Source organism: Biomphalaria glabrata, chromosome 1, assembly GCF_947242115.1.
Source record: "Biomphalaria glabrata chromosome 1, xgBioGlab47.1, whole genome shotgun sequence".
Taxonomy (NCBI): domain Eukaryota; kingdom Metazoa; phylum Mollusca; class Gastropoda; family Planorbidae; genus Biomphalaria; species Biomphalaria glabrata.
Window position 1 is genome coordinate 85,310,743 of NC_074711.1, and position 14,741 is coordinate 85,325,483.

A 14,741-nucleotide genomic window follows, 5' to 3' on the forward strand; every position below is an offset into this window, starting at 1 on the left:
AGTCACGAGTTTGAATGCTGGTGAAGACTAGTATTTTTTAATTAAAGTATTTTTAGGGCGCCTCTGAGTCCACCCAGCTTTAATGGGTACAGATAAAGGGAGAATGAATATTAGTTCATTTATTTTATATCGGGTTCGAATCCTGGTGAAGACTGGGGGTTTTTATATCGGGATCTTTGGGCACATCTGATTCCACCCAGCTCTAATGGGTACCTGACATTAGATGGGGAAACGTAAAGGCGGTTGATCATTGTGCTGGCCACATGACATCATCGTTAACCGTGGACCATATAAAAAAAAGATAACCTTTACATTATCTGCCCTGTAGATAACGAGGTCTGAATAGGAAGTGGGAGAAAAAAACGTGTAAAAGATTTTAACCAGACAGACAGACGGACAGACGGAGTGAGTTTAATATAAGCTTTATAAATAGAATGAAAGAAGCCAAAACACTGTTTTAACTCAGGAGTGACGTTATTTGTTATAACATGGACATTTTATGCATTAAATGTTTTTTTTTAAAAGTTAATATATTCAAGCAACGCAGGTTGTCAAAGTATGTCTGTCTTGAGAAAGTTGTTTACAAAGAGAATACAGACTTTTTTTTCTTAGCGTTAAATATTATAATAAAGCTTGTCTACGAGTCCGAAGATTAATGAGAAAAGCAGTATTTCACATGGCTACGCAGCCCCAGCTGTGACCTACATATTGCATTACGCGTAGGGCGTAATCATCTTCTTTTTTGAAGTAACGTCTGTATCATATAAGATAAGATATTTTGCCACATCCAGCGTTGTCCGCCTGTGGTCGATTGAGGTTCTCTATTCGTGTACGTCTGTCTTCGGCAGCCCTCTGGTCTTTTGGTCTCGAATGTGTATCCTGTGGTCTTTGTAGAACTCTCAAGCTGTCTCGTTCTGAAGCCGCCTGCTGCCAGGTGTTCTTTTTTTATGTTAGTTAAAGCAACTTAGCGCCTAAAGTTGGTCAAGGGGGGGGGACACCTCTGATACGCCGACCACTATCAGATCCCCAAAAATATTACAAAGAAGAATAATACCTGAAAAGAGAATGCTGATTGGGATCTTATATAGTGTGGTTCCGCGAAGTTGCCATTGCCGGAAGTGGTAATGGATAAAAACACTCCGATACCAATTAAATGCTTCTTAATATCATGCGTTTCAAAAAGCCCCTGACAACCAGGCCTTCACGTGTGGCTCAGATATTGAGTCCGGCAGGATTGTTTTCAGTAACAGAAGCGTCGAAGTCGAGAAACGGGAGCTTAAACCAGTAAGCTTCGGGCTGGAGGGGCTAGTTAGCCATGGTTGGCTACCCACCTAGGAGATGGGAAACTCTTAATTCAAACCTCTGCTGCCTTGCAGCTGTACCCAATCATGGAAAAGGCTTCGGGAGTTAACCAGGAGCCGGCGACATTCAGGTAGTTTGCGGCACTCTGTGCTACACCCTGGTAGAGCCTGCGAACCTGCTGATCCCAAACTGTATTGGCACTATCCTTTTTTTTTTTTTTTGGGGGGGGGGGGGGATACGCCTTGCTGACCCCTAGCGTAAGCCTGTAATGAAACCGCAGGCTCTGAGATGCAGCCCGCGTATCAAAACTAAAATAGTCCTCTAAATGGTTATGTCTATCATATAAAGCGAACGTCTGATAAAATTTACCTATGTATTAAAATTACCATTTACCAGAATCGGAATGTTTTTTCAAAGACAAGGCTTTAAAAAAGTAAGAAATGTGTGTACAGTTAATATCATTTATTTATTTATCATCATCATCATCATTTATTTATTTATAGATAGATAGATCATTACACAGACAGATAAATAGAGAGATAGACAGAGATAGATAGATAGACAGATAGATAGATAAATAGATAGAGTCGAGATAGACAGAGATAGATAGATAGATAGATAGACAGACAGACAGACAGACAGACAGACAGATAGATAGATAGATAGATAGACAGACAGACAGATAGATAGATAGATAGATAGATAGATAGATAGATAGATAGATAGATAGATAGATAGATAGATAGATTTCAATCAAATTATTTATCAGATTAAATTGGTCCAATAGAAAGTAAAAAACAAAAAAACAAAACAAAAAACTACTAACAAGTGGACACTGACTCATTGGCTTGATAAAAACAATACGTTCTTCTTGTACTATGCTATTGAACATTGACACTCTTCAATCTCATAAACATAACGCTAACAACAAAGACTGTTATTGTCTGGCCATTGGATCAAATTAAAAACGTCAAGTCTCATTCAATAGTATTCCTACACTAAACGATTCACCACATTTTGAAAATTGTTTTTCATGTAAATAAAAATTAAGTATATTATTATAGTGAATGAAAAAGTTGTTCACAAATAACACAGCGACAGTGTCGATATAAGTGTTCTCAAACTGGTAGGGTTTAAAGTTAGACAAGAAAAGGATACAATAAAACTATAGATGATGTAAATGTTTTTAAAAAAGCCTACTCACCCATTTATCTGTTAATGATTTTAAAGAATACTTCAATAGTATAAAATCCACCCCCCCCTTTTTTTTCTTCTAAATAGCAGTTTACATCGTTTAGTGTTTGTATTTGTTTGAAGATTATGTTGGAGAACCCTTCTAAAGATTTCAACCAGGTATAATGATATAGATATTACATAAGTATTGTTAAATGGAAACATTTTTACAACTCAATAGGAAAATAATCATTCTATAAACATTTTAATTAACTTATAAAACAAAATATTGACATATTCCATGGTGATTTCAATATATCTGTAGAAAAGTTTTCTTGAACAATCTTGGGTTGTGTATTTCCCATAAGGTTGGGTTGGGGGATTTAAGGAAAAGGATACCTTTCGGTGCTTAATATACTTTAACTAATGAATTTCTTTAAAGAATACTCACACTCACATGATAAAAATGTCTCTAAAATTAGCTATAAAACTAGTCAAATAAGTTTACGTAGGCCTAAAGTAACTAAACATTATGTTTGCCAGATCAATGTATTTTCTATGAAGACTGCATCTCCCCACCTCTTTCGAAAGTTGAACCTTAATTGTTTAACTCTCTAAGCCAGATAAGCCAATTTTTTTGTTCAGCAGGCATAAAGTAACTAAACATTATGTTTGCCAGATCAATGTATTTTCTATGAAGACTGCATCTCCCCACCTCTTTCGAAAGTTGAACCTTAATTGTTTAACTCTCTAAGCCAGATAAGCCAATTTTTTTGTTCAGCAGGGCCGGCCTTACATATTTGGAGGCCCTAGGCAAATTGAATTTGGTTCCACAAATGAAGTAGAAAAAAATTAAATAAACAGCGAAAAAATAAAACTACTAAATTTATTTAAAACGTAACGAAATATAAAACAATATTCAAGTTTCACTTTCTTTTCTATAAAAATTGTTTTGAGCCCTGTGCCAGATGCCCTACGAGGTTGCCTAGTTGGCTTATGCCCAAGGCAATGGCCCCAGGTAATACAATTAAAAATATTTTATTTATGGCTGCATTTAAAACGCATCGTCAAATTCTTTAGTATTTAAGATGATCGTGATATAGATCTATGCTTTTAAGTCAACTGTTCCAAACTGCGTAAAAGAGAGATATTTGTTTAACTTGAAAAGAAATATGCGCAGATAACTGAGAAATGAATTTCTTCTAATGAGATGTCAGATACAAATGAAATACAGGATATGCAAAGACATCAACACAAGCAGATACAGAGAAGACCTGACAGCGTGAGCCACGTAAAGATACTTTGATATATGGAAATGAATAGACAAAGGGAATAACTCCACATTTACAACTATATCTTTTAATAATATAGAATATATATCCTTTTTTCGATATAGAAAAATAATTTCCCAATAATTAATTGACTACTTGTTTGCTTGTTTTTTAAATCAATGTATGTTTGTTATGTACAATCAATAGTAGTGTAAAATTACAGCTTGACCCAACAATGGGTGTGGGAGAAATAACGTGCTCAAAAGATGAACCAGACAGAGTAGATTTATGCTTAGTAAAAAGACTTAAACTCAGCCATATCTGTGAATACTAAAAGATTATTTTCCCTTGCTGGTATAATACTAAATAATTAAAACCAGTTATTAATTGACTAATTGGTTACTTTTATTTATTGATTGTCAATGCTACGGAATAATTGTGCGAAATTTCAACTTTATCCGAGAATGGGTGTAAGAGAAATAACGTGTACACACTTTTTACCAGACAGACAGACAGAGTGAGTTGATATAAGCTTTGTAAAATGACAAAGAAAAAGAGATCATAAATTAATGTACAACGATCCACAGCAAAAAAAAAAAAAAAGTTACACTTAAGAGAATGGTTGGCATAAGGAATGAAGCAATTGTTTACATTATTACTTACTACTTAGACGGTAGCCCAACGTTGACCTATATACTTCGTGAAACGTCAACAGTGAATCTTCAGCAGGTATATTTATCTTCCAAACTCGGGAGCTGACTTAAGTCCGAACAATCTGAGCCAGCTATGGGGGAATTCTGAAAGTTTGTAAATATAACGAGAAGTTGATTCTGGTCCACTGAAAGCCCCAGGGTACACATCGTCTTCAGCTACTGGCGAGGAGTCTTGTTTCTTGTGCAGGTCGTCCCCCGTTTACTGAACACGAGGTGAATCGATCGAATCCAGGTGAGTTGAATATCGATCTCTGTTTGCTCAATGCCTTGCTCATCCCTTCTTCTACCCCTCCGCCCCTTTCCCTACGCTAAACTCACAGGTACACACAGGTGAGAAATACAAAATGTTCCACCCTTAAGTGTACACATGCATAATGGTTTCTTGTGTGACACGGGAGTGGTGTATTGTGTCGTAACACAGAATGGTGTCTTGTCATAACACTGAATAGTGTCTTGTATGCCACGACACAGAATTGTGTCGTGTGTGTCCTGATACAAAGAGGTGACTTGTGTCTCACAACACGTGTCTTGTGTCACGTGCATAAGAACACTGGCGAACACCAGGATTCGATCCGGTACCCCTAGGTAGTTAAGCCAAGCGTTATCACTCGTCCTCCACACCTCTATCTATTTTTTGTGATGCTTCATTATTGAAAAAGTCTTTCCAGTGATCTTTGAACAATCATTTTTTTTTCTGTCTTCGATTGTCGAGAATTACCCTTTGGCACTGACCATAAATTTTGATCACTCGCTTTTTTCCCCCAAGTAGTTTGAGATTACCAAAAATATATCTCAGAACGTTACCGATGATGGCGTCATTGAGATTTATACATCCGGGTTAAATTCAGCCTATTCAAGTATAGAGGCAGTATTGTATACACTCAATAAATCGACACACTTCACAGAGACGGATTGACAAATAATTTTTTGGGTCTGACGAAATTTTCCTAGAATATTCCTTGATTTTAGAAGTAAAATTTAGAAAAAAAACAAACAAACAAAGAGGAAACAAGTTTTTTTTTTTAATCCAGGAGAATCATTGCATTGAGAAAATTCTAGTTAAAATGCTAATGTAGTCTCGAGCTACTCGGAGATAGTGAGTTCTTTAAAAATAAAACAAGATTACAAAGAGAGTTTGTGTTATCACACAAACTCAGAGGCGGCCCCCATCAAATTAACCAATGAACGAGAAATATATTCAAGCCATAGTCTTGTTTTCATCGTTTAAAGAATTTTATTTTAAATTTGGTGTTATTTTTCACATAAAAGCAAACAATGCAACTCGTCGTCTTTGACAAGACTTTTCTACCTCTTCTGGAATAAGTACAGTAGCGTTAAGTGATCACCCAAGATCAGCATGGAAAGCTTCCGATACAGTGTGAGCTGATTACCTACTTTTATTGATTTTTACTCAAATGTAAAATCCCACTGTTAATTACATTTATTCAATTGTTATTGCACATTTTACAAAAATACTTAATTAAAATTATAAACAGAATTAACATTATATGATCAGGTTTCTTTTGTTATACTTTAGAAGGCTCAAAAGTAAAGTAGCAATTATACATGAAACACTGAACCATAATCTTCAAATACAAAAACAAAATTTAATAAAATACTATGAAAGACACAAAGATAAAGGCACATTCCTTGTCCCATATGCTAGGACAAATTTGTACAAATACTCCTTCTTCCCTAGTGCTATTAGAGCATGGAATGGGTTGCCTGAGCTAGCCAGGAAAACCAGTGACTTGGCAGAATTTAAGTCATTGGTTAATATGCATGACTAAATGCATGACGCGTAGGACGTAATCATCTTCTTTTTTGAAGTAACGTCTGTATTATATAAGATAAGAAATGTTATAACGTTGTGCTGTATCATTTACACTTAAACTACCATCTAGATGTGTCTGGGCATATATCTTGAGATTTTATTATCTTTCTTTGTGTCTGCTTTTACACACCTTAAAAACACTATTCGACAATGTCGATCCTGGAAAGGTACCGGGCTTTGTCCGGGGAGGTGGGGCTGTCTACGAAGATCTGATTTTTGAATTGTGAACATATACTATTTACATAAGATTTTTACCAAATTATTACATTTTTACTACCTTTACTATTTTAACTGTGAATAGACCTTGATTTTAATGATTTAACTGTATAGAATTTAGCCCTTGTTATGTAAAGGGAGAGTGATCTTTAAGAGATTACGGGTACGACATGGCCTGAAAACATGCCTAGTAGAGTTTGCGATATCTCCCTGTGTCGTTTGAGTTGTTATGTTGCTTCAGGTTGTGATTATATAAGAAGGGGATAGGATAAAAAGTACAGTATTGTTAAAAAAAACAACAACAAACAAGCAGAACATAGAAAATACTTTAAAAAACACAAAGCTTAAATAAGAAAAGAACCACAAATCACTGGAATATATCTAAATACTGCGAGATTCACTTCTCCTGTATATATATACATAAGAAATATATATAAGAAAATTAATTAATTACCTAATCGTTTTTTTAAATTGATTTATCTTTTGTCTTAGGACTTAGACAATGAATGATTGTGCAAATGATTGTGCAAAATTTCAGCTTTATCCGGACATCGGAAAACGTGTAAAGGAATCCCCTTAGATCAGGGGTTCTTAACCTGTGGGTCGCGACCCCTTTGGAGGTCGATTGACCATTTGCCAGGAGTCGCCCTAAGACCATCGAAAATATGGATTGTTATTGCCTACTCTACTATTGCTGTATGTATGTGTGTCTCTGGGTGGGGGATTGTTAAAAGGGGTCGCCGAACTTAAAAGGTTGAGAACCGCTGCCTCAGATGGACACAGGTTGGTTTTACAGTTACTAAAAGGAAGGTAAAAACGTGTATTTAACACATGGAGATTGTTCAGGGCTTGTGGTACGTTTAGTCCAGTGGCGCCCTGGCGTGGCCTTAACACGTCCCAACACTACATGGGTCTTCAAAGTAAACACAAATGGTGTGAGCCCTATTGAAGCAAGATTTCTTCTTCTTTACAACCGGAGGAATTCCAGCTCCCGTCGCCTCTTCGTGGCCCTCCGGAGGAAACGTCCTCAAGGGAGTCGGATAGGCCAAGTACGGTAGCACACATAGCTCTCAGTGGGCTACCACAGACACGGTTGAGAGATTGTATATTGCACGTGGTAGGGATGTCACAGAGGCCCGCTAGTCAGTCCAACCCCCCACCGATTCGTTCCCTAACGGGGGCCATACGCGCTGTGATGGACCCTCGCACGGGTTCGGTGGGACATTATAGGCATACGAAGGGCCCCCACGCGCTCGGCCTCCGGCCTCGCACGGGAGAAGGAACTCGTGCTTGGCTCAAGGAGGCCGTGACTAGCGACACACCGAGTGTGGTGTGAATACATGATCACTTCGGATAAGGTGGGACTCCGGACAGAGGGATTGGTGAAGAGCCGATGCCTGATCCTGGCCATGGATAAAAGCCATTCCTTGGTCAAGAAGTTCATAATAGGGAACCGGACGTTCTCGGACCTTCAGGACATCTGAATCTTCTTTAAATTGCACTGTGGACAATAGTTTTAAAAAAGGGGGGGGGGTGAGGTAGCATATCGACATGCTCGGGATAGGACCCGATGGTCGTTGGTTCAGCATCACCAGTTTAGTCTATTAAAATGTTTTGTTGTTTGTTTGTTTTACATGTTTCGGATGTTCCTTCAGAGTTGAAGATAGTTTACTTCCTAGTCCAAACCTCCCGCAGGACGACGGGGGATGGGAGCGGGCAGGATTTGAACCCTCGACCATCGATAAATCCGAACGACAGTCCAGCGCGCAAACCGCACGACCAGGCAGCCATTCGGTTCTTGTAGTCATTCATAATACCAAATGGTCCGTCTAACAAAGTGTTTTGTGGTCTGTTCAGACCTAGGCAAGGTGCTCTATGTCTGCTAGAATAGCTCTAAAGTTTTTACCCTTACTCAATGTTTATTAACGAAAGCTTACATTTACTTGTTAGACCAGCAATAGTAGAAGACCTTTAGGTAAAAATGACGATACTTTATTTCGAGTCTGGTGAATCAAAGGGCAAACAAAAAAGAAGATGGCTTTAGAAGAAGTGGTCAACGAATCGGTTAATGAATAAGATCCCGGATGATGCAGATTCAAGTGATCACTAGGAGAGTCAGCATATCGGCTTCCATTTGGAAGCTCTAGTTATATCTTCAATTAGCAATAAGGATTCACTTCGCCTAGGGCCTCCAATTACCTAAGGCAGGCCCTGGTTAGTATACCATTTATGTTTAATGCTTTCTACATTTACAAAATATATGAGTTCAAAACTGAAGAGCTTAGAAAATATAATTCTTCAGCTCTATAAAGTTGGGGAAAAATCCATTTAGGCCTGCCCTTTAAAACACATCGCTAGTCAACTATTTTTTTCTCGTCGTGTACTAAAAGCTTTAGTCTTGAGAGTGTGTATTCTGTAGTTGGCTTACATTGATGCACTGGAATATGCATAAGCCTAATAAGGCTTGTATTCGGGTCCGAAGATTAATGCATAATTTCTGTCAGAAATGTCAGTTCAAAATTGTGATAGGTTGTTATTCATCTTTTTGACCCCCCCCCCCCAAACCAAACCCAATTCTAATTTTAAACTGGTTGGACTGGAACCAGGGTCATCATCGCGAATCGGATTCCAAACCAGAATTGAGCAGAGGTTTTGGTGTTATCTTATCGTTTTAGTAACTTAAGTTATTGAATGACTGCATCAGCTGTGCGTATGCAATCAGTACATAGATGTCTCTATATTCCAATAGGCCCTTACTTCAAGTGTGTTTGCATAGACAGAAACCGAAAGTAGACCAAAGTAATGTAAGTTGGGGTGAACAGTAAAATGTACATATATATACAAATTTTGAGCCGCAATCGATTAAAAAACCAATAATCAATACCGGGTTGGGAAGCATTGATTGTCCACAGTATTCCTGTAAATTTAAGTATTGTGAAGTATTAAGGAAGTATTTTCTGTGTGTGGTCTACACAAATGTATTGTTATGTGTAACTCACAATTGTATAAACAAATTTTATTAAGGATAATAAAGATTATTATTATTATTATTTAATTATTTAAAAAAATGTAAAGTTCCCCATTCAGACCTCGTTATCTACAGGTCAGATAATGTAAAGGTCATCTTTTTATATGGTCCATGGTAAACGATGATGTCATGTGGCCAGCACAATGATCAACCACCTTTACGTTTTTCACATCTAATGTCAGGTACCCATTAGAGCTGTGTGGACTCAGAGGCGCCCAAAGATCCCAACGTTAAAATCCCAGTCCTCACCAGGATTCGAAGCCGATGTAAAATAAATGAGATGATATTCATTGTCTGGCGCTGCCAGGGTGGATCTTCATTACAGAGAAACCCAGTTCATTGTGGTCTCTATAAAAATGGTCATTGGGGATAAGTATATATATTGCTTCTGAAGGCCAATGTGACATAAAAAGAAAATTGAGGGTCATTGACGTAAATTTGTTTATCTTGCTATAGATATATAATATAATGGAGAAATAGCTTCCTGTACTTATCTTATAGAAAGTATACGTATCAACCTTTATGATATATATATATATATATATATATATATATATATATATATATATATATATATATATATATATCAATTTATAGAGTATAATGATTAGTCCTGATGTCTTAAGCATGTAGTTTATTATTCTTTAGGCATCAGCTCTTTCGACACAAAGATGTAATGTAGAGAACAAAATGTGTTTTTTTAAAGTGCCACAAACTGTTTTATAGAATAAACAAAATTTAGTACAGTACTTAGAAGATAAAATCCACCCTCCATCCTGTGACTCAAGAAGGGAGACGCCAGAGCGCGGGGTACATCAGAATGGTTATGGAAACGTTACATGAAATATATTTCTGTCGCTACAGATTATTACAACTTTATTATGGTGGCTGTTCTTATGAATAATGTACACTTTTAAAAAAAAAGGGGGGGGGGAGGGCGCCTACATCTAACACCATAGCACGCCACTGACAGCATACATACACACTAAAAATAAAAGATTATTCTCTAGGGCAGACGAAAGGTCGCCCACAAAGGCTATTCAATAAAATCAAAACAAATTTAATTGTCTTAACGAGGAAATAATAAAACGATGTCACTCACCTTCAGTCGACGGAAGACGTCATGTGTGGATATCCCTTAGTGTTATCTTCCGTCCACGCGAAGTCGTGCCTATACGATTGTGGAAACACGATGAGCGGTACCCAAATATGTGTAGATCTATTAAAACTCACACTGCGATAACAAACAACTTCCTGACTACACATGAAAGTGAATATAGAGCTAAACTTTGTCAAATCAACTTCTTCACAGCTTGGACTGGCGTTTATCTATTTACATAACAAGCTTATGACTAGGCCACCATTTAGACCCAAAAGTAATAGGCCTTCACTACAGTTAGATCTAGATTAGATCTGAATATCTAGATTTTGTTTCCTCCATACGTGGATCCATGTTTTGGTTTAATTATATCTAGATTTAGATTTTCTTACTATAGACCTACTGCTTAGACTAGTTCTAAACCGATATACACGTATCCCTGTGTGTTGATCAATGGGCAAGCCTGATTCTTATCAATTAGATTGTGTGTTAGTCTGGTGTGCTGCGCTCATTCACTAGCAAAACACGTTTAGAAAAAAAAAAAAAACACAAGAGAAAAGTCTGTCCCCCCCCCCCCCACTTCCCCATACACAACTTTTAGTCGACCCTTTTTTCCCCCGTTCGTGAAAAAATGTCAGGGGGGGGGGGGAGAGAGGTAAAGCCTTACGACTGCTTGTTAGGCTAATATCTGCCCGCCACTCTACAGGCCTTCGTGGTTGGATACAAAAAGAAACAAGTCGTCTGCTACGAGCGAGTGACACTTAGGCAGCATACATTTATGACGTCTTCAAGAAAAGCTAGAGAAAGAAGAGTGGTATGAGTCAAACAGTGACTACTTAGAAAACATATTTTTTTTAAAATTAAATAAAGACTTTCACTAGTATAGTGGCTCACGGCATTACATAAAATTTCAACTCTACTTATGTACAGTACAGTGACTCGTTTCATTTAGAGTAAAAGCGCGGGAAGAGCTTATAAAATGTTGTTTGTTTGACATGTTTCGGATGTTCCTTCAGAGTTGAAGATAGCTTACTTCATAGTCTAAACCTCCTGCAGGACGGCGGGGGACGGGAGCGGGCAGGATTTGAACCCTCGACCATCGATAAATCCGAACGACAGTCCAGAGCGCAAACCGCACAACCAGGCAGCCATCCATAAAGCCTTATTAGTATAGCTTATATTCCATACATATTGAAATAAGTAGCCTATACCTTTTCTTTGTTTTGCATTTCTCAGATGGTCCCTTAGATTTAAAGATAATTTTCATCCTAGCCCAAACCTGCTGCAGGACGACGGGGGATGACTGCAGATATGAACCCGGGACCATCAGGACCATTCGAAGACAGACCAGTGAACGTATCACCAGACCAGGGAGCCATCCTACTTCTAACTTGTTTCTACCAATCGTATTTCGCTTAATTAACGCGGGTGGTTCTGGTATGCGTCTTTCGCGATGATCGGGGAATCACTGCTTTTGAACAGAACAATTTTTTAAAAGTGAACAAACTGGATTAGAAAATGAAATTAAGCTTGCTTGCAACGTTTTTAAGGACTTCATAAATGGATGCTCCCAACGTTTGCATGCACTCTTTATCTTGAACAGCGTGACGTCACAAATGACGTTAGAAGAGCCTTAATGGCGTCACGCATGATTAAAGCAGGGGCAAAGTAAAGTTTAAAAAAACAATTAAAGTATCCCTTGCGATCTACGATGCAGACGATGTAAAGGTCATCTGTTTCTATGGGCCGAAGGTTAACGAGGGTGTCATGTCATCAGCACAACGACCAAACCGCCTTTACTTTCCCCAAGGAATATCAGGATCGTAAGGCCTACTAAAAACCCCGATATTCAAAAATCTTATAAGCCAGGAAAACCAATGACTTTAAAGCGGGGTTTCAATATTTAATTGGATATGGCTGCCTGGTCGTGCGGTCTGGACTGTCGATCGGGTCGTCTTGATGGTCAAGGGTTCATGACCTTCCTGCTGTCACCCCCACCCGACCGAAGGAGGAGCGTGTAGATATTACTAAGACTCTTCTACGCACGTTGTTCCGGATTTCAAAGACCAGCCGAAGTATTTTCTAAAGATCTAGCCCCCCCCCCCACCACATGAAGCGCCGGCACTGTGCAAATGAATGGCTTATTGTTGAGTTTCTATTAACCGCATAAGTTTGGGACTATGGCAAAAAGGACAACAAGGATATCACGCTGGGCTGTCAATCACAACAAGCAGAAGGATATTGCGTGGACTTGCCACTTGTATTGCCCAATATGTCGGCACTAGCTTTTCATTTTAATTACAGGACTGAGTTTGTTATATAAAAAAAAAAGGGGTGTGTATTTCAGGGATGACGGTTGCACATCTGACCTACATTTTTAACTGTCACAAAAACGTACTGACATTGTCATACTTGCTTGTCTTGTCCTGAAAATCAAAGGGAAATTAACTAATGTAGGCTTACGATGAGGTGTGGCTATTCTCCCCTTTTTTTCTCAACATCGAACACAAGAGCAGGGTCTGTGGGCCACATCCGGTTCACTGCTAGTAGATTTGCATGTCCAAGTGTGGCATATCCCGACTTCAGCTTTTGTTAACTCGTTCTCTCCGGATCAACGATGTCATCGTTGATTTGACCCCATTAGTTAACTTCTTTTTGGGGGTTTGTCAACTTTAATTCGTTTTATATAAAAAGGGGCATGCAATCATCTATTCCAATTATAACATTTTCAGATTAAAAGAGAACCATTATTGAAGTTTAACCCTAACATGCTAGTGAAATACAAATAAGAAAAATGAATACTTCCTTCTGAACATGGAACATAATTACGGAGAGATAGAGTTAAAACACGTAAGAAGTGGATAGATTTAATTTTTTTTTTAATAATTTTTTTTTCACTGATAGATGGAGGGAGTGGGGGTGGGCCGGTATGTCCACCAGTACTATTGTCTCTAAGTGAAATGATTGTTTGATATTTATACGGTAAAGAGAGCAATACAACACTGAAAAAAAAGTCTCTATATAACGATAAAGGTTGGAGTCTTTATATCGGGCGCATCCTTTCATTTTTAAAATAATTAATGAGGTGCAGTTGCGTCTGACAGACTGAAGGGGCTATTTATAGAACAAGTTGTTTTTTTTGTTGTTATTTTATTACATGTTGTGTCCCTGTGAAATAACAGCACGTCACGTCTGCAAAATGTTAGAAATGAAAATTAAAAAGATTTTTTTTTTAAGCTCAAACCTCTTTGCATCACACTTATCACACTCCACTTGATTGAGGGGGGGGGGGTTTGATACAGGGCCGGCTTTAGGAATAGGCAAACTAGGCAGCCTCCTAGGTTCTCCTATTGGTTGGGGTCTCTTACAAGATTAGAAAGGCATTTTTAGAGAAATAAAATCGCGAAACGTGCATCTAATCTCAGACATAACAAGTTCTATGGCTCTATGTCTACTAGCCAAGATCCATGTATCCAAAGTTTATCTCTATGTACATAGACCTACGTTAGACTACCCTTGTTAGAAGGCAAGACAAAAATGATTTTTAAAACAGGTGTATGACATTTGCATGAATATGTTTAAGAAGCACATGGAACGCCAGTTAAACGCTATGAGAATTTCAGTTATTTGTTTATTTAGGTATAGATTAGGCAGGTTTTTAATAAAGTGCGTAATTTATTTTTTTTTTTGGTGTTAATTTTCGTTTTTATTTGGGGCCCCCATGATCGCTTCACCTAAGGCCTTCAATTACACGAGGCCGGTCATGCTTGAGAGGTTCAAATCCGCCCTGTTTCTAAGCGAAGTGCATGTATGTCGCGATACGTTTCGAGAGCTTGTGGTTCTCCAGAGCTGTCAAGACAACAGCAGCAAGTCTGGGGCAGTCAAAAAGAATAGGAGACACTTTGTTCCTATTCCAGCCGTCAGTGGGGGGCAGTTCAAGTTTGGGGTCAGCGTGAGTCCAAGTTTGGGGGCAGCGTGAGTCCAAGTTTGGGAGAAGCGTGAGTCCAAGTTTGGAGGCAGCGTGAGTCCAATTTTGGGGCCAGCATGAGTCCAAGTTTTGGGGCCAGCGTGAGTCCAAGTTTGGGGGCAGCGTGAGTCCAAGTTT

The 14,741-nt window shown here is 38.3% G+C and overlaps 1 protein-coding gene across 6 annotated transcripts in view; it reads right to left on the reverse strand.

Moving 5' to 3' along the window:
* The window catches only part of LOC106052215 (uncharacterized), a 40,640-nt gene extending 29,478 nt beyond the window's left edge, over positions 1-11,162 (reverse strand). For 5 of the 6 annotated variants that reach the window (XM_056018285.1, XM_056018282.1, XM_056018284.1 and 2 more), the window contains exon 1: positions 10,640-11,162. The gene's annotated coding sequence lies outside the window, so the exon portion shown is untranslated. Of the gene's footprint in view, positions 1-4,409; positions 4,828-10,639 lie in introns of those variants that run through there. The other variant, XM_056018281.1, reaches the window with a different exon arrangement.
* Between the last annotated feature and the right edge of the window lie 3,579 nt (positions 11,163-14,741).